This window comes from Aedes albopictus, chromosome 2, assembly GCF_035046485.1.
Source record: "Aedes albopictus strain Foshan chromosome 2, AalbF5, whole genome shotgun sequence".
Lineage (NCBI taxonomy): Eukaryota > Metazoa > Arthropoda > Insecta > Diptera > Culicidae > Aedes > Aedes albopictus.
Window position 1 is genome coordinate 41,421,937 of NC_085137.1, and position 19,861 is coordinate 41,441,797.

Consider the following 19,861-nt stretch of genomic DNA (forward strand, 5'->3'; position numbering starts at 1 on the left):
TGGATTTTGTAGATTAGTGCTTTATGCATACTTCCTTTCCTGACACTTCGGAGCACGGCTTAGACATGGCTGAGTACAAACAATGCTCATCTCCAGCGATATTTTTACCAGCATTGTACCACCGTAGTACTGCATTACTTCCATTTTTCACTGCTATCACTGCTTACTGCTATCACTCATGATACTCAGATACATGAAAATATAAAAGAAATGTTAGTAGCGCTTTTGGTGATACTTTCACGACGGCAATTCAGAATGGTTCAACGGATGCAGATGCGAAGATCATCCCTGCTGGCTAGCAGCGTTCATCAAACTCAGTTGAAGATGAAACTGAAATATACGAACACGAAGAGCAACAAATAGACGAACGCGAATATTCTAAAAAAAAGAATGATCTTCCATCCGATCTTCAAGTGATCCTCACAAACAACATCTTTTGTTCAGGCACTTTTGAATGTCCGTATGCAACTTGTTCTCAAAAGAAATCTGCCTCGACCAAGTTGGCAGAACGCGCCCATACCCCTTTCTGAACCGAAGGGCAGTAGACTTATGAGCGATGCGCACCCAAAACCATGATTCGTAATCTCAATAACATGATTTAGTTTCATGGTCCTAAAAAATCCACAAGAATCATAAGCGATCGCATCCGGAATCATGATTTGACATCTCAATAATATGATTTAGAATGAGCAATGCGCACCCAAAATCATGATTTGTAATCTCAATAACATGATTTAGTTATATGGGCCTAAAAAATCCACCAGAATCATAAACGAACCCATGATTGAAATTCTCGGTAACATGATTTAGCATTACGAGACAATGGCTCATAATATCATGATCATAAATCATGATGTATTTTCATAAAACGAAAATGCGCTAGGCTCATGAAATCATGAGTAGTGTTTATGATTTTTGGGAGCAGAATTTCACCCGTGTGGCTTGAAATAGCATTAGCTGTGCTGCTCAAAAGCTTTCGGCTGTTAAGAATCATTTCAACTGCTTGAGGTGTTTTCGAACGCGCTTGGTGGTGGTGGCTACCGCTTCTGATTATTATGCCCAGAAGGTTCTGGGTTCAATCGCTGGCCCGCCACTTCTCAAGTAAACAATGGTAGCTGAACAGTGAGAGTCATAGCTGAAGAATGGTTGGAAAATAGTGTCAATAGCTGAGTAAGACGGAAGCTGAATATCAATTTGGAAAGAAGCTTGTTGAGTTTACAAAGTATGCTTTGTTCAACCTATCATCGTATGCTAAATATGTTACTCAATAGAAGATTATTAAATTTCTCTGCATCACCTTATCGAACTTATCTGCAATATTGAAAGTTAAACACTAGGACTAGGGTGACCCATACTTATATGAAAAACAAAAATTTCGATAAATGCCAAGTCTTACCTCCTAAATCAGTTGCTTTGGACTCCCAGAAGCTAGGTTCAAAATTTGAGCAAAATCGGTTGAACCTAAGGGGGCGCTCAAAACGCTTGAAATTTGTATGGGAAAACTTGGCCAAATGTATGCAGAAATTTTAAGTTTTCGAATTTTGCCGCTAGGTGGCGCTGTAAGCGTTCAATAAATAAACCCTTCTGTATTATTGTAGGTGACTATATGCCAAAGAACTTTGTCGAAAACCGCAAAGTGATTCAACGTCTGTGAAAAAAGTTATACTTTGCGGTCTATGAACTGTATCCTACATCTAGACCAAGAACCCTTAGAGGCTTAAATTCTGTGGGTCAAATTTTTTTTTTAAATGCTGCACAAGTGATGAAAATGGCTGAACTAAAGATGATTAGGCGACTCTGACCTCACTTGTTTCTTGTCTGTTCTATAAATTGAACCATAAATCATTCCCATTTCAAGATCAACAATTAAAAAGTCCTCATAAATATTGCGTAAACAAACATGTTTCTGTCGACTTAGGGCCGTCTGGGATCCACTCACGCTTGATATTTGCGCTTTCTGTTAGTGGTGGTTAGGTGTGTGTGTGTGTGTGTGTGGAGTTCAGAAGGTCCTAAGTCGACAGAAACATGTTTGTTTACAAAATGTTGATGCGGCCTTTTCAATTGTTGGTCTTGATTTGCCGAATGATTGCTGGACAAAGGCTCAAAAAGCGTTCTTTGCCTGGATATAAGCACTTTTTGAATCTTAATTCAGCCATCTGTAGAGCTCAAATCAACTCATGGTTGGAAAAAATCGCCAAAATCGGAAGTTTAAGAGATGATCAAATTATTACACACACAGCTTTTGTTCTAATCAAGACTGATTTGCATAAGCTAAAGAAGTGCTTAATCAACATCGAATTGTTATCTGGGTTTCATTCAACTTTGTATCTTTCTATCTACTTTCTCTTTTTCTGTTCTATACATATACAACTAATGTATATAACGGGCTTGGTGGTCTAGTGGCCACTTCTGATTGATGTGCAGAAAGTCCTGGGTTCAAACCCTGGCCCGTCCCTTTCTTTCTTTTCTACTTTGTATCTTTCTATCCACTTTCTTCATACTCTCCTTTCTATATACATGTATATTCATATATTCGTAGCTGTCGCTAGAACCAGAAACGGTTGAAAAGCCGTTTCCTTTGCTCTCAACTTTCACAGCACAGTGTCAATCTATCAGATAACGCCTAGAAGTTATGCGATCAAGCAAACTGTGCCGCTATAGCTTCATAGAAATAATCTCACTAATCTATCACCTTACGCCTGGCATCCACGCACCAATGTGTGAACCCTCTGCCAACCATATCCCACCAGCACTCCGACATCCGCATGAGTTTGTGCAGACGCAGAGGTATATTCGGTCTGATGTGGATACAAACGAATGCAATCATCACTTCCTTCCCCTTCCCCACGTGGCAGGCGCCATTGTCGCTTAAAATAGATGATCATCAACGCTCACACACACTGAAGATGCCTGCTAATCCCCGGTAGATATCTCATTGATTCTTTGTGTGTGTGTAGCTGATCTGGCCATACTGGAGTAGCATCTACGGGCGGTCAATCAAGCACAAGCTCAAGCTTAGACGTGAAAGAGAAAATCATGACATTCATAGCCATGTCAATGGTGGTGGTCGAAAAGCGAAGATGACGAGTGACATGTGTGGGATTCAGTCTTTTCTTTTGTAAGCTACTGTAGAGACAGCGAATCAAAAGGTGTAAAGACAGGGTGATGCAAATTTGATTTTTATCGTCGTTTTTGTAACTAGTATGGCGATGACTAGCGACACTGCTTGAAAATTCAGGTTGTTAAAGCTTAGTATGATGTTGGGGCCAATATTACCCAGACAGGCACACTGAACGTGCTCTACGCCATCGTGGTGCAAGAAACCTAACATCTTAGGAAAGTTAAAGCAATATTGACATATTTCTTTTTTTATCTTACAGATCACACTCTGGTATTGAATCGCCCAAATAGCAGTTGACGGTAAGTTATTTGTCGACCAATTCATATTTTATAAATATATTTCTGCTTCTTTCTACCGTTTTTAACTATAAGGAATTAGTAAAACTCCCATTTATGCCCCCTCGTTAGTAAAAAGTGTCTTCTCCAAAATAAAACGCCCCTTAAATAGAATCGCTGTTCAGTGCCCTCAAGCCTTCCACAGACACCTTCAAAAGACAGTCCAAAAAGGAAATAATTTCTTGTTTCGCTTCCCTTATGCCTATGGCTGTTTTATATAAAACTTTCTTTCTTTACATTTTTGTGTCATGCCAACGAGTGTTGTTCTTTTTTATCTGTTGGTATCCTCTGACAATCTACACACTCCCAACCAACAACGATTCAGGCTCGTTGGCCGGTGTGAAGACACAAAACCACAACAATGTAAGATCTGCGTTTGTTTCTGATGTAGGGTAGGTCGCCATCGCACTGGATGCGATGAGATAGGTCCGGAAATTTTTTAGAATGACTGAAATTCAAAATGACGAAAAACCAAAGGCACTATCCATTGGAGCGTGAATCTTTTTGTAACAATTTCTCAGATGTCGATGGAAGAAGAAAAAATTGTTGAGCTTTGGATGGATATTCAGTTTTTAGAAAAACTGTTCAAAAAAAAAAAATGTTGGGGTCTACGATTGACGAACCTCTACCAAAATTTTGCCATAGTTGTGCAATAGTTGTGCATAGTTGTGCCTTGATCCCGTCTCAATGACGACGGTGTCCAAAACGCCGCCACCGTCAAACAATGAACCCTCATGGTTTTCACTCTTTTGTCAATCTCAAACGGGAACGACGTGTTTCGACTAGGCCTCTTACTTAGCACCCTACTCAAATACACTACTGGCACACAAAAAAGCTTCATCACCGCACCGCACCACCGAACCACCGGAAGCAACAGTATTGAAAAATCCCAAAACAAAACCCATCCACAATGGTGGTGGAATTTGTGGAAAAGCATTAAACCGAGCCCCGATCCCATCAGGGCCAGGGACCGGCTCTTGGCTCTCGGTTGATCCATTGACCCCCCACGCCGCCACATTGCCTCTGAGAATCGCGCTTTTATTGTTCGGTGCGAACGAAGCTTTTGCATTGCATGCATGGGGGATTGAGGGATTTACATGTGCCGTTCGTGACGAGACCGCTCGTGTATCTGGATAGGGGGAGATGGTACAAAATAGGGAGAATTCCTGGAGGAATCCCTGAAAAAATTATGGAAAATCTCTGGAATCTTACATGAGAAATTTTGGAGGAATTCTTGGAGGAATTCCTGGAGGAATTCTGGAGGAATTCTGGAGGAATTCTGGAGGAATTCTGGAGGAATTCTGGAGGAATTCCTGGAGGAATTATGGAGGAATTGCTGGAGGATCTCTGGAGGAATTCCTGGAGGAATTCTGGAGGAATTCCTGGAGGAATTCTGGAGGAATTCCTGGAGGAATTCTGGAGGAATTCCTGGAGGAATTCTGGAGGAATTCCTGGAGGAATTCTGGAGGAATTCCTGGAGGAATTCTGGAGGAATTCCTGGAGGAATTCCTGGAGGAATTCTGGAGGAATTCCTGGAGGAATTCCTGGAGGAATTCTGGAGGAATTCCTGGAGGAATTCTGGAGGAATTCTGGAGGAATTCCTGGAGGAATTCCTGGAGGAATTCTGGAGGAATTTCTGGAGGATTTCTGGAGGAATTCCAGGAGGAATTCTGGAGGAATTCCTGGAGGAATTCTAAAGGAATTCCTGGAGGAATTCTGAAGGAATTCCTGGAGGAATTCTGGAGGAATTCCTGGAGGAATTCTGGAGGAATTCCCGGAGGAATTCTGGAGGAATTCTGGAGAAATTCCTGGAGGAATTCCAGGAGGAATTCCAGGAGGAATTCTGGAGGAATTCCTGGAGGAATTCTGAAAGAATTCCAGGAGGAATTCTGAAGGAATTCCAGATGGAATTTCGGAGGAATTCCAGATGGAATTTCGAAAGAATTCCAGAAGGAATTCTGGAGGAAATCCAGGAGGAATTCTGGAGGAAATCCATGAGGAATTCTGGAGGAAATCCAGGAGGAATTCTGGAGGAAATCCAGGAGGAATTCTGGAGGAATTCCAGGAGGAATTCTGGAGGAATTCCAGGAGGAATTCTGGAGGAATTCCAGGAGGAATTCTGGAGGAATTCCAGGAGGAATTCTGGAGGAATTCCAGGAGGAATTCTGGAGGAATTCCAGGAGGAATTCTGGAGGAATTCCAGGAGGAATTCTGGAGGAATTCCAGGAGGAATTCTGGAGGAATTCCAGGAGGAATTCTGGAGGAATTCCAGGAGGAATTCTGGAGGAATTCCAGGAGGAATTCTGGAGGAATTCCAGGAGGAATTCTGGAGGAATTCCAGGAGGAATTCTGGAGGAATTCCAGGAGGAATTCTGTAGGAATTCCAGGAGGAATTCTGAAGGAATTCCAGGAGGAATTCCAGGAGGAATTCTGGAGGAATTCCAGGAGGAATTCTGGAGGAATTCCAGAAGGAATTCTGGATGAATTCCAGAAGGAATTCTGGAGGAATTCCAGAAGGAATTCTGGAGGAATTCCAGGAGGAATTCTGGAGGAATTCCAGGAGGAATTCTGGAGGAATTCCAGGAGGTATTCTGGAGGAATTCCAGGAGGTATTCTGGAGGAATTCCAGGAGGAATTCTGGAGGAATTCCAGGAGGAATTCTGGAGGAATTCCAGGAGGAATTCTGGAGGAATTCCAGGAGGAATTCTGGAGGAATTCCAGGAGGAATTCTGGAGGAATTCCAGGAGGAATTCTGGAGGAATTCCAGGAGGAATTCTGGAGGAATTCCAGGAGGAATTCTGGAGGAATTCCAGGAGGAATTCTGGAGGAATTCCAGGAGGAATTCTGGAGGAATTCCAGGAGGAATTCTGGAAGAATTCCAGGAGGAATTCTGGAAGAATTCCAGGAGGAATTCTGGAAGAATTCCAGGAGGAATTCTGGAAGAATTCCAGGAGGAATTCTGGAAGAATTCCAGGAGGAATTCTGGAAGGATTCCAGGAGGAATTCTGGAAGGATTCCAGGAGGAATTCTGGAAGGATTCCAGGAGGAATTCTGGAAGGATTCCAGGAGGAATTCTGGAAGGATTCCAGGAGGAATTCTGGAAGAATTCCAGGAGGAATTCTGGAAGAATTCCAGGAAGAATTCTGGAAGAATTCCAGGAGGAATTCTGGAAGAATTCCAGGAGGAATTCTGGAAGAATTCCAGGAGGAATTCTGGAGGAATTCCAGGAGGAATTCTGGAGGAATTCCAGGAGGAATTCTGGAGGAATTCCAGAAGGAATTCTGGAGGAATTCCAGGAGGAATTCTGGAGGAATTCCAGGAGGAATTCTGGAGGAATTCCAGGAGGAATTCTGGAGGAATTCCAGGAGGAATTCTGGAGGAATTCCAGGAGGAATTCTGGAGGAATTCCAGGAGGAATTCTGGAGGAATTCCAGGAGGAATTCTGGAAGAATTCCAGGAGGAATTCTGGAAGAATTCCAGGAGGAATTCTGGAAGAATTCCAGGAGGAATTCTGGAAGAATTCCAGGAAGAATTCTGGAGGGATTCCAGCAAGAATTTTGGAGATATTGTGGAGGAATTCCAGGAGGAATTCCTGGAGAAGTTCTGGAATAATTCTGGAGGAGTTCCTGGAGAAATCCATGGAAAAATTCCTGAAGGAATTTTTGGAGGAATTCTGGAGGCATTCCTGGAGGAATTCTGGAGAAATTCCTGCAGGAATTCTGGGGAAATTCTGGAGGAATTCTATAGGAATTCTTGGAGGAATTCCTGGAGATATTCTGAAGGAATTCCAGGAGGAATTTTGGAGAAATTCTCGGAGGAATTCTGGAGGAATTCCTGGAGCTCTTCTTGATGAAAACCCTAAAACATTTTTTGACAGATGACATCGATGACCACACGTAGAAGGCATTTCACACAAACTTCCTCCCGCCGTACGACACAATCCGTTGAAACGTGGCATGTTTGTCATTGAATCATCGGGCCACACGTAACGTGGCCTAGCACTGGTTGGTGGTAGCTTCATCACGATTGCACACGCGTGTCAGTGTAAAGCCCTCCCTAGTAGGAATGCAGCAACCCATCAGTACCTACTACATATTATAGGAATGATGGAACCGGAAATTCATGCGGGCTATATTGACCCCCTACCGGAACCGGCGGGTAGGAATGACAGACAGTTTGTATAGCAGTACGGTGGAAAAAGAGAACTGCTGGCTGCAGTAGTTGAGTTAAGAGCACACTCTACGGGAAAAGTAAATTGTTTCTGTAAACACCACAGGAAATGTTGTCTTTTCCTGCGATGATCCAGCGTGGTAGCTCGTGTGCTGTGATGAGAAGCGGAGTAGATGTATTATTCGCTGCCGGATGGTGCTGTATGAATGTTTTTAATAGAGACATATGTTTGTGTGGTAAACAAATAAGATCTGTGGGGTGTATTTTTTCAGTGTGTTTGTTGGTATACAACAATGTTCATACAAAGAAGGAATATGCTGAATTTTATAAAAAGAAACATGTAGGATTAAGTCAGGAACAGCCTGCTGAACAGTTGGAACAGTCTCTCTATTAATGGAAGCAAGGCAGTGTTGCCAGATGTTCGATTTAAAAATCTTAGTTAACTTCAATTCAAAATCAACTAGAATTATCTTATAGCATTTGTATTGAATTTTAATCAAAATATAATCAGGTATATCTCATTTTACCATCACACAAATGTTCCATCAAATGAAATTATTGTATATAATAATATCATGGGTGCCATACATTAAAGCATTAAAATATCCAACGGATTCAAAAGACAGACATTAAAGCATTAAATATCCAACAGATCTCTACCAAAGAATCCACATTAAATATCAAAAACCATCAGACACATTAAGAAGCCATTTGACTTCTGAAAATATGAATATGAATAAGGACGACCTTAAACGAGCGCATTCCCACAATCTACCAGGATGGAAGAACCGAAATAACTGTCCAACTTTCGACACGATTCACTTCCTTCTCGGCATTGCCAGTCCCTCCCTTCCCTCCGAACTCCATGGTGGACACTTGTTTTTGTTTGATTTATTATGTATAATCATTTGAGTGGCCCTTTTTCCATCCGTTGTTGGAAGGTTTCCTCAGCACAGTACCACAATAGTTCAGCAAGGATGACCATCGTCGTTGTTGAGAGGGAAGAAACTGTTTCTTACTTTTTTTTTCTTATTTTCGGTAGTAGCAGAGATGCGGTGACGGGGGGGAGGTCATTTTCCGAGACACGATGGACATTGGACACTTTATTGCTGCGGCGGCGGGATTTTTCTCGCATTTCGATCTTCCACGGTCTCGTCACTTCGATTCGGAGAAAGTGACAGTCATTTGACTCATTTGTGCAGTGTTTTGGCACACGTCCAGGAAGAAAAATCTGACGCGTACCTAAATGAATTTCATTGAATCTTTTATTGTCGATTTGGTCAGTTGTCGGTCACGTGGATGTCGTTTTTGGTTGATCCTTTTATGAACTGTTGGAACAATCAGTATATGGATGCTTGTTCGAATAACGAAGGGATTAGGAGAGTTATAAATACATGAACGGTATAATTATTATCATGTTACGGTTACGGCGCAGTCTCGAGGAAATCAAGCGATATTTTTTTTTCCAACGTTTCGACCACTTTCTAGGTCTTATTCAGGGGGTTAATCGATATGATCGCTCTTTATCCGATTTTCTGCACGAAACTGTCAATGCTTGGTTAATTAGTTTGTACATCAAGGTGATGAAATTAGTGCATTTCATAGCTAATTCCTTAATTCTCGCCACTAATTCTTCCACTTATTCTAGGCACTGTTTAGCTTTTCCAAACCCTGACAGTTTTTCTTGAAATGAAGTTGTACTTAGGAAAATCTATTTTTTTTTCACAGATCAGATATCAAATCATTATAAAAGTCCAGAGAAAATTTGAGTTCAGTCGGTATGCTAGAAGCTGAGACCCAACTTGAACACTCTGTATGAAAAACAGCCAATGCGCACTGTATTCCGTCCGGTACTGACGTTTTATATTCTTGCTTAGAAATATACCTATTGTACCTGTGTAAATTAGCATAAGTTAAAATGAAGTAATCTTAAAAAAGGAGTGAATTTCAGAAGTAACTTTTGGAGGAATCTCAGAAGAAACTCCAGAAGGTATCCGTAAAGGGACTCCTCGAAAGAGCTTCTGCAATAATCCAAAAAAGATTCCAAAAAAACTCCTCGAGGAATCTCTATTAAAATGCAATGAAAAATCACAGAAGAAACTTTTGAAGAATTCCTAGAAGGAGCTGCTGGAGGAATTCTCAATAAATGAAATCTTAAAAGGAACTTCTTGACGAATCCAAGAAGGAGCTTCTTGAGGATTCTCGGAATTAATTCCTGGCGGAACACCAGAAGAAGCTGCGGAAGCAATTTCAGCAGGTGCTCCTGGGGTTCCCTTGAAGGCACTCCTGGAGGAATTTAAGAAGGAGCTCCTGAATGAATCTAAGAAAGAACTCTACGAAGAATCTGTGAAGGAATTTATGGAGGAATTTAAAACTTCTGAGGGAGATCATGAAGGATTATTACTCTGCAGCAGGTGAATTCGCTGTTATTATTTACTAACTGAAGTTTATCCAGTAGCCCATGGCTGTAAATATGAATAAAGACATATGTGCTATGAGCACAAAAATTGAAGTTTTCAAAAAAATATGTTTTCCTAAATCTGAAACTAATGGGAATTTTTTTTTATTTTCGTACAAATTGGGCCGAAGGGTCTCAGATTTTCATGAAACTTTTTTCCACAGGCAGGGCTCATGGATATATGGACAAAAAAAATTGAGACAAATTCAGGGTCGCTTATTTTCCCGGAAAATTCAGGTGGATTTTTTTGTTTTCCCCTGACACTACTTACTTTGAAAAATCATAACTCAAGGACGAAGCGACGTAGAAAATGAAGGCAGAAATCCAAAAAAAAAAAATATGAACTGGAAAAAGTTTTCCACAAAATTTTTCACAGTTGAAAAAAATCGTAAAGAAAAGTCGGAAAAACTATGCCCGAACTCGAGAAACATTTTCAAAAAAAAAATTTTTTTGAGAAGATATCTCCATAAGGTTTAATCGCTGACAAGCTTGCTATTTGGTGAAAACATTCGCGAAATAATGCGATTCGCTTTCGACAACGAATACGTTTTCACCATTCCACGCTTTATCAAACCAACCTCTCGTACGAATAGCACACGAACAGGCTCGACGGTGATCAGCATTGTTGGCTGCTCCTTTTCGCCTTTGAGCGGTTGCGTTCCAGCCAACCCGTCTTTTCATCGCTGTCGATGCTTTTCTATCAGCTAATCGCGAAGCATCGTAGGCTGGAAACGTTATTGGTGTGGTGTCGGTACACGCGAATGTTGCTTCTGTGTGCGTATCGAGCGTTCGTACCGTAGCTTCTAAAACCAACCCATTCGGTGTTGTTCGGCTGTTCGGGTGAGCATGTGGCGGCACTAAGAGATGTGTGCAAAATCGTTTGTGAGTTGCATCATGTTCGTTTTGCTACCTCTTTACCTCTGGTCATCGCTGCACGGTGCTTCATTTACCGTTATTATCAAAAAAAATATACCATCAAAACCTGAAACGCCATTCTCTTTCTTCATCATTCCTACAGCTCTGGACAAATTTTTAAAAAAATCGTTAGACGAAATTTTGAGTTACGCCCTTTTAAAGGGCCTAACCCCAAAAAATCTGGTTTTCTATAGAAACACATCATATTTCATAACAGACGCATGTTTCTGCCATCAAAATTTGAAACGCCATTCTCTTTCTTTATCATTTCTACACCTCTGGACAAATTTTGAAAATAATCGTTAGGCGAATTTTTGAGTTACGCCCTTTTAAAGGGCCTAACCCCTAAAAAAAGAGGGTTTCTATAGAAAAACATCATATTTCATAACAGAAGCATGCTTCTGCCAACAAAATTTGAAACGCCATTCTCTTTCTTTATCATTCCTACACCTCTGGATAAATTTTTAAAATATTCGTTGGACGAAATTTTGAGCTACACCCTTTTAAAGGGCCTTACCCCTAAAAAAATAGGGGTTTCTATAGAATACCATCATATTTCATAACAGAAGTATGCTTCAAAGTCCAAAATAATGGGCTCTACCCCATTTGGCATAATGCCATTTGGCATAACGCCGTTTGGCATAATGCCATTTGGCATAAAAACCATTTGGCATAACGGCCATTTGGCATAATGGCCATTTGGCATAACAAATATTATGCACATTCTTATCAAGAAGGCTGTTCTTTGTGTTATGCCAAACGGTATTATGTCAAATAGCCATTATGCCAAATGACCATTATGGCAAATGGCATTATGCCAAACGGCGTTATGCCAAATGGCATTATGCCAAATGGGGTAGAGCCAAAATAATGAACAGTATCATTAATAATGCTACAATTTGATACTATGCACTAACATTGAATGCATTGTTGTATAAAAATTAGCCAGAACGCCAGTATAAGGGAAGTATTCTTTAATCTGTAGGATACGGACGTTGTTGGCTTCATTTACTATTATAGCCAGAACAATATACAATGAAAAACATAAACGACAGTTCATTTACTTTTTCATTTATATAGTTAATGCACACCCATAAACTGAATTTCAAAAATAATGTTGGTCCAATTCTCCAGTTACGCCCATTTGAAGGTCATAAGTACTTATAGTAGAATTATTATAAAACTTAGTTTCATTTAATCACGTTTATTCTTCGGTAACGTAGTTTAGCAGTTAAATATAGAACTATCATTACAATTGATCATCTCAATCCTTAGTTTTGTATGTTTATTAATTGAAAACAGCATTCACCTCCTCCTCTCCTCTTCTTGGCGTAACGTCTTCACTGGGACAAAGCCTGCTTCTCAGCTTAGTGTTCAATGAGCACTTCCACAGTTTTTAAGTGAGAGCTTCCTCTGCCAATGACCATTTTGCATGTGTATATCGTGTGGCAGGCACGAAGATACTCTATGCCCAAGGAAGTCAAGGAAATTTCCTTTACGAAAAGATCCTGGACCGACCGGGAATCGAACCCGTCACCCTCAGCATGGTCATGCTGAATACCCGTGCGTTTACCGCCTCGGCTATATGGGCATTCACCAATAAATCTAACGAATGAGATAGGCACATGCAATCGCTTGTTATGTCTTTAAAAAAGCAATACAAAAAACTTACGTCCCACGCTATGAATGGCAATTGATACAAACATGATTGCTTCCTACATGTTTGAAAATACTTCCCTTATATTAGCGTAATGGCCAATTTGTATACAAACATCAATACAAATAGCCAATATTAGCGCATAGTATCAAATTGTAGCATTATTAATAATACATTTTATTATTTGGGACTTCAAGGCATGCTTTTGTTATGAAATATGATGTTTTTCTATAGAAATCCTCATTTTTTAGGGGTTAGGCCCTTTAAAAGGGCGTAACTCAAAAATTCGTCCAACGTTTATTTTCAAAATTTGTCCAGAGGTGTAGAAATGATAAAGAAAGAGAATGGCGTTTCAAATTTTGATGGCAGAAACATGCTTCTGTTATGAAATATGATGTTTTTCTATAGAAACCCTGATTTTTTAGGGGTTAGGCCCTTTAAAAGGGCGTAACTCAAAATTTCGTCTAACGATTTTTTTAAAAATTTGTCCAGAGCTGTAGGAATGATGAAGAGAGAGAATGGCGTTTCAGGTTTTGATGGTATATTTTTTTTGATAATAACGGTAAATGAAGCACCGTGCGCTGAGCAGTGTACAGTTCAATCGCAAGCGATAAAAATACAATTGATAAGATGATTGAGCATTCGTGAGGTGATAATTTGCATCATTGATCGCTGAAATTTTTTAAATGCACTTTTTTCGTTTTTGAGTTATGACCGATTTTGTTGAAAAATGTCCAAAGGTGACATACAAGCCTTTTTTGAAAAATCATAACTCAAAAACGACGCATCGTAGAGACAAAGCTGTTTAAATAAAATGAGAGCAAATTATCTTAGAAATTCAAAAAAAAAATATAAAGTTGAAAATTCTTCTACAAAATTTTCCACCGTTGAGAAAATTTAAAAAGAAAAATCGGAAAAACTATGCCCGAATTCGCGGAAATTTTTCATAAAATTGGCCATAACTCAGGAAAGAAAAAAAGTGCATTCAAAAATTTCAGCGATCAAAGCTTATGAAATCACCTTCTCAAATTTTTTTTTGAAAATTTTCCGCGAGTTCGGGCATAGTTTTTCCGGCTTTTCTTTATGAATTTTCTCAACGGTGGAAAGATTGTGCGTAGGAAAAAGTGAAAAGCCGCGTGTTTTTCAACCGTTGCGATGGGGATCTCGGTCGCGTTTCATTGTTCGTAGGAAAAAGTGAAAAAGCCGCGTGTTTGGGGCAGTTGCGATGGAGATCTCGATCAGGTGGCATTTTTTCGGCGAAAAAAACGAAAAGTGACGCGTGTTTGGGGCAGGTGCACATTGTCCTTCCTCGTGAAGTAATAAAAATGAATGCACACTTGGTAGCCAACAGTATTGAAGAAAATTGAAGGAGTCAAGGACTGGTTGCGGTCATTCGACGACATGGAACTGGGTGAGATCATTTCGATTTTTTTTTCTTTACATTCTAGAAGGAGTTGGGGTAATTTCGCCAATGCTTTTTCATGAGGACTCCTGGAGTCTGTTACATCTGCAAATTAATCTTGTAGTTCTGGTGCTGGCCTAATATTGAAGCAATAAAAATGATAGAAGAAAATAATTGCAGTTCACCTAAATCATTGAGCAATTTAAAAATAATTGGCTTAATTACCTCAACGGTTGCCGATCACTGGTAGCACATGGGACTACTCTTAGTAAAATATATAATTCGAAAAAGCTATCTAATCTTGAAAGTATATTCACCGTATACTCTAAGTTCAATACTGTAAGAAACGCGCGGCTATTTTCATGAGTTGGTCGGTTTTCTCAGTAGGGAGATGGGGTCGCGAATATTGAATGCAAATTCAGAAGCGCGCGATAACTTTCGTGGAAAAGTCGGGTTTCACGGTTAAGTAAACGATCTATGCGGTGACGCATTTAATATTGAACGATCGTTACTATCACGACTAAATAAATCATCAGACCGTGTCGTGTATTTTCATATAACTAGTGGATCATATCACATACCAAAGGTGGCTCCAAGGAACCTTACCCTACCCTACTAACAAATACTCCTTCCCGAGACAACTATGGGGATGCTGTGGTTCCACGGTTTATAGTAACAACGGTTGTCGAACTAACATTCCATCCCCTTTCCGTAAGGACGTGGCCGGCGCCGTTATTGACTTTAAAATATTGAACTCTCGAATTGTGCACATTGAGAGTGTGTAGCTAGTCCCAAGCACCATTCTCTATGCAACTTCGATTGTTCTGGTCAATCACGGAGTTGCAACTACGATGTGTACGGTTATCTTTGCTTTGCTTTGAATTTTCTCAACGGTGGTAATTTTTGTGGAAAACTTTTTCTACTTCATATTTTTTATGTCTAAGGAAATATGCTTTCATTTTCATTAAAAAAAAACTTTGTTTCTACGATGCTTCATTCTTGAGTTATTATTTTTCAAAAAAGGCTTATAATGGCACATTTAGGCATTTTTCAACAAAATTGGCCACATCTCAAAAATGAAAAAAAAAGTGCACTCCAAAAATTTCAGCGATTAAAGCTTATAGAATAACCTTCCCAAAAATATTTTTTTGAAAATTTTTCTCGAGTTCGGGCATAGTTTTTCCGGCTTTTATTTACAAATTTTCTCAACTGTGGAAAATTTTGTGGAAAACTTTTTCCAGTTCAAATTATTTTTGGATTTCTGAGAAAATTTTGTTTCCATGTTTGTTTCTACGATGCTTCGTTTTTGAGTTATGATGTTTCAAAGTAAGTAGTGTCAGGGGAAATCAAAAAAAATTCCACCTGAGTTTTCCGGAAAAATAGACGACCCTGATTTTTTCTCAATTTTTTTTTTGTTCATATATCCATGAGCCCTGTCTGTGGAAAAAGTTACATGAAAATCTGCGACCCTTCGGCCCAAACCCGTACGGTAATAAAAAAAAATCCCCTAATAATCTTTTTATTGGTGAAAAAAGATAACAAATCGGTCTATTGATTCAAACGTTATGACGGTTTGAAAATAAAAAATATAAATGTCTAACTATATTTGGAAAAGATTCCTACCGAATTTGAACAATATCGGATAAATTTTATTTCTGAGTCTATTCTTTTGGAATGGTTGTATCTAAAAAAATACTTGATCACGAATTGTTCAAATGTGTTTGAATGGATTCGTTATTTTTTTTTTTTTCAGCAGTTGCTTAAGAAACTAACTAAGTACAAATTATTTCTTTAATTTTTTTCAGAAATTCTCTCGAGAAATGTTCTACAAATTCTTCTTGGTATTATAATAAAGATTGGTTGGTCAATAGTTTTTTTCAAGAATATTCTGCTGAAAAATATAAATTCTGTGTGAACGGTTTTCAAAAAATGATTGGACTACTTTTGCAGTCTCAGATTCCCAAAATATTTGAACCCTCGGACATGCTTTTCCCTTGTTGTTGCCTCCAAAATTCATCTACTGATTGATCATTTCTTTCAATTGTTTCTCAAATTTGCAAGTTTCTCAAATCAAAGAAATTTCTCAAACTTTAAATGTTTTATTTTTTTTTCTAGATTTTTTTGGAGTTGGCATTGGGACAATGTTTGGAAAGTATTGTATTAGGAGTACACCATTTTTTATATTTTTGTTTTTTTTTTGCAGATCAGTTGTGTTTCTGTAAAACTTGGTTGATAGATGGTTGGGCCCCAACGAAAATATGGCAACATTATATTCAGCAAAAAGTCACATTAACAACCTAAGCAACGAAAATCTATAGCAAAAAAAACAGATATAGCGGATTTAGTATTTCAAGTTGAAAACTGTGAAATTTACAATTTTCAATCACAATTTAAGTTTCGAGGGAATTTTTGCAACTTAGCATAATATCTCAAAAAGACTGTATTTTACCCGGAAAAATGAAAAATCACACAGAAACAATAACAATATGGCAACACTGTCTTCAGAAAAAGATGCATAATATCCCGAAAAAGTGTTCAGAACATTAGATGCCATGGGTTAGTGTAAACAATATTATATATCGCAGCCGAGGAGTTTGTTATTCGGTACAAAATGTAAACAATAGGCGTATGCACGGCTAGACTAGAAAGATACGTCACAGTTCGGAAGTGCGGTTTCTAGCGCCGAAAACAAACAGTGAAGAAAATGTGACACCCAGTTTTCAGCAAATCATCTATTGCTACGAGTGCATTATTTTTTGGCGCAGAAGTGAAGTGTGGGTGCGAAAAATCGATGAAATTGAACTTGATGAGATCTTTCCGATTTTATTTGTATTTTATATAGAGATAAGTGATATTTCAACACACGAACACTAGCGCGAGTTTTCCCTCACACAAAATTGCACGCCTATTCAAAGGCTATTCAGATTGCATATGTAAATATTGCCCAATCGAATTGGGTAAAACGGATAAATAATGATGAAACTAACCTCCGGCGTAAGAGTGCAAATGTTTTCTTCACAGTTTCACAACTACATCTACAAAAACGGCACGCATACATTTGAACGTGATTACCACTATTGACATCAATCGTTGAAATTTCAGATGTGTGCGAATGTTCGTTCATACTATTTTTATTTGTTTCGCGTATGGTTTTGGTTTCATTGATAGACAATTTTTGTTTTCCAATATGGCGTTTTAACGAATACTTAGTTTCCTCGGCAAAAAAAAAACGACCGAGTACTACTTGACATTTCCTACAAACAATTTAATATTGTTTCTCAGTTCCAGTGAGATTTTTGCCCACGTGTCGCATGGCCTGACACAATCTAGTACAATTAGTAAATAAAAGTCAATTTTATGCGATGTGCATGTTTATAACAGTTTCAAAAACTAATTCCAGTCGCGTGCACATTTGTGCCAGAACTCTAATGAGTCGCATCAGTTAAAACTTATTCTTCTTCCTGCCCTAATGACGTTGATGGTTAATTTGAAACAACCATCCTTTTATAGTTTACGTTGCAAGCTTCCACCACCCATACCTCAGACCTATTGCACTATCAAAAGTTAAACCGTTTGCTGGCTCGCGATAGCTAACTCAAACTAAAGAGCACAACAAAGCCAGCGCAGCACAATGCAGCAGGGGCAAAACTTGTGACGTATGTCCATTAGACCGATGCAAATTTTGAAGTTCTCGCTCCCCTAGGCTTAAACGATGACATTTTGGGTTCTGATCATCCTACCAAAATTTGAAATTATTCGGATCAAATTTGACTGAGCACACGCCATTTAAAGTTTGTATGGAAATTACTATGGGAAATGTTATCTTTCATTTGCACAGGCTATAGTATTTTTCTATGATGTCTTAAGAATTGAACCTATATTGATTCATATAGCTTACATTGTCATCTATCAAAATGCCAAAGACAGATGACACGTAAAATCTATTGAAAAATTGTTATTCAATAAAATTTAATTTTGAATCTTTAGTAAGGATGTTTTACTTTCCTTTTTGGGAACACTGCGGGAGGAAAATTTTTCCTAGTAGGCAAGGACAAATTGAGCAATGCAATGTGTCAAAACGGAAACACAATGAGCTGCACTTGAAGGGGAACTGCTAATAAACATTTTTTTCCTGTGATTTCCTGAAATTGTGTTTTCGCGCACCAATGTAGGTGTCTGGCCACATCCTTATTTTCTGTATACTGATCCCCAATGGGCCAAATATAAAAAAAAATCAGGTCACGATCTTACTACGTTTGATCACCATCACCATGAACTTTAACTTCATCTTGTTATTGGGAGGTAAGGTTCAGTATGACATTGGAAAAGCATTTTTGGGAATGATTGAGACATTTTCTGGTTGAATGAAAATTAATTAATGAACAGTTCGTCTGTGGATCCCTGAACTCCATGGCTTAACTTTATTTAACTAATATATTAGGCTATATAATTATTCTTCTGGAACCCGGAATCGATTTTAAATTATCTGGATTATAATGTATAATATCTAATTAATGGCATGACGACCGTGAACACCCGGATGAAGAATGTTTTGAGTTGCCGAACGTTAGCAATAAATTGGCTTGATTCGACCCTATCGTATTGTATTCCTGAGTATCTGGAAGTAGAAGAGTACCCTCTTAGGTAATCCACGACTTTTGTTTCCAGCCGATTATTTTTTGTAAAACTTATAAGCAAACAAAAACTTGGTAGTCGTTGTTGCTTCACGCCTTTGCATTTCCATGTTGACATTTGGCATTGCAAAATTTTCATGTGGCCTACTAGGCATAATCTTCCTCCCACAGTGTTCCCAAGAAGTAAAATAAAATATCATTGCTAAAGATTAAAATCAAAATTTTATTGAATAACATTTTTTCTATAGGTTTTACGTGTCATGTGTCTTCGGCACTTTGGCAGATGGCAATGTAAGTTATTTAAATCAATATCGGTTTGATTATTAAGACATCATAGAAAAATACTACAGCCTGTGCAAAAGAAACACGAGATTTCCCATAGTAATTTCCATACAAACATTAAATGGCGTGTGCTCAGTCAAACTTCATCCGAATAAGTTCAAATTTTGGTAGGATGATCAACACTCAAATTGTCATCGTTTAAGCCTAGGGGAGCGAAAATTTCAAAATTTGCATCGGTCTAATGTCCATAAGATGGGGAAAAGTTTCTCCGAGTTTCGCCTTTTTAGTGCCAACCACCTCCTCACCTAACTACCTACTACTACCAACTTTGCTAACGACAGACAGCCGGATCAAGCCCGGTTCGAGAATCCGTTTTACGGTCTTTTGAAGAGTGACCCACTTGTCGTTGGAAAATTACAATGGACGGGGTCAGGATCCGAATCAACTTCGATGAATGACACTTTCGCAGCAAGTTTACTTAAACTGTAAGTAGAATCGATTGACGGGTGTGGAAAGTTCATGAGTCGAGTGTGCCTGAAGCCCTTCTGTGGATAATCAAAACTTTTCTCGAATTCGCGAAAGCTAATAAAGAAAAGACGTAGGTGGATGTGGTGGATTCCCCTCAGAAGCTGTTAATTGGGTAAATTGGCCAAGGGAAGCAGGGAAAATCACAATCAAAACACCGCCGAATTTTCTGCGGTTTTCCACGAGCGCAGAAGCAATTATTACACCGATATCGATTTCGGATTTTCTCGACGTCAGAAAGAAGGTGGTAAATTAATTTTCCTCAGCTTTCGGTGGTTTACTTCCGGAGCGTTGCTGACCGACCGACGTTCTTTGTGTGCAATCCATCATTCAATATCGACTTTGGGGCTTTGGAGGTAAAC

At 39.0% G+C, this 19,861-nt stretch overlaps 1 protein-coding gene across 1 annotated transcript in view; it reads left to right on the plus strand.

Moving 5' to 3' along the window:
• The window catches only part of LOC109421312 (tRNA-dihydrouridine(16/17) synthase [NAD(P)(+)]-like), a 502,248-nt gene that overhangs the window by 218,734 nt on the left and 263,653 nt on the right, over positions 1–19,861 (plus strand). The window contains exon 2 of the mRNA XM_062849522.1: positions 3,381–3,420. The gene's annotated coding sequence lies outside the window, so the exon portion shown is untranslated. The remainder of the gene's footprint in view (positions 1–3,380; positions 3,421–19,861) is intronic.